Source organism: Epinephelus moara, unplaced genomic scaffold (genome assembly GCF_006386435.1).
Source record: "Epinephelus moara isolate mb unplaced genomic scaffold, YSFRI_EMoa_1.0 scaffold1012, whole genome shotgun sequence".
Classification (NCBI taxonomy): domain Eukaryota; kingdom Metazoa; phylum Chordata; class Actinopteri; order Perciformes; family Serranidae; genus Epinephelus; species Epinephelus moara.
This window is the reverse complement of record NW_026078458.1, coordinates 1-1194: the sequence shown is the minus strand read 5'-3', so window position 1 is coordinate 1194 and position 1194 is coordinate 1. Positions and strand designations below refer to the sequence as shown.

Below are 1194 nucleotides of genomic sequence, written 5' to 3'. Positions count from 1 at the left end.
ATATATATATATATATATATATACTAGCAGCTCCCGTGTTCTGCAAGATAAAAAGACAGATGTTTTTGTCAAAGAAGAGAGCAGAGATAACAGCTTCAGTTCCCTCATGGAAAGGTAAAGCAGTGAGAATATACCTACCTCATACATCCCCACTTCAAAATCTTTGAGAGGAACACAGACGGAGTCGACCTTTAAGATAAACATCTGTTTGAACTCTCATGTCTTGTAGGTCTTCAGTGAAATTAGAAACGAGCATTTCTCCAACGTCTTTGGGTTCCTCAGTCAGAAAGCCAGGAATCTCCAGACTGCGTATGATGTGAGTAAATGTGTCTTACCCTCATCAGTCAATATAACTAAGCTGGCTGACAGAGCTAACAGTTTTTCTCCTTTATTAATTCTACAGAAGCGTCAGGGGATGGACATAAAGCAGATGAAGACGTTTGTTGCAGAAGAACTAAAAGGGTTAAAACAGGAACATCGCCTACTTAGCCTACGTGAGCGTTGCTGCAGTATACTGTATATCACATTGATTGTCACATGTCTCAGGTAGTATATGCTGAAAAGCACATTCTCTTTTAGACATTGGTGCTAGTGAATCGATAATGAAGAAGAAAACGAAGCAGGATTTTCAGGAGCTGTTGAAGACAGAACACTGTAAGAATAATCTACACTTTGCTTTAATTAGATTCAGGTTTATAGTTAAATGCAATAATTGATGTTGCTTTTGCATATTTTTGTAGGTGTTGCTATTGATACAAATCTTGATGGAGACTTGTTTTCTGTTCCAGCTTTACTTGAAGGATTTGAAATCCGTGAGAGCATCTCCTTCATAGAGGAGCATATCAACAGACAGGTGTGTTTAAACACAGAGTCACAATCTGATACAGTGACAGGTAAAATACAAATAATATTGTGCTTGAAAAATATTTAATCTTTTAAATTTCTCAAGGTCTCCATGATAGAAAGTCTGAGGCTGCTTTGTCTTCTGTCTATCACGGAAAATGGTCAGTTTTCCTTATTTATTCAAACTGAATAGAAATTTTAAATGCAAGACTTGTTTTTACTCCCATTTTTTTCAGGTTCAAGTTAAAGATCTAAGACCTTTTTCTGCACTCAATAGATACACGTCTCTCTCTAATGGTTGGTTGCCAATTGGATGAAATACATGTTAGTGAGCACTTCTCCTTTTCTAAG

At 36.8% G+C, this 1194-nt stretch overlaps 1 long non-coding RNA gene across 1 annotated transcript; it reads left to right on the top strand.

The window, feature by feature from the left end:
- Positions 1-50: 50 nt before the first annotated feature.
- LOC126386916 (uncharacterized) lies at positions 51-1008 on the top strand. Its single transcript, XR_007569563.1, has 5 exons — positions 51-316; positions 404-494; positions 580-654; positions 789-853; positions 950-1008. It is a non-coding gene; the product is annotated as an uncharacterized LOC126386916 (long non-coding RNA).
- Positions 1009-1194: the final 186 nt, after the last annotated feature.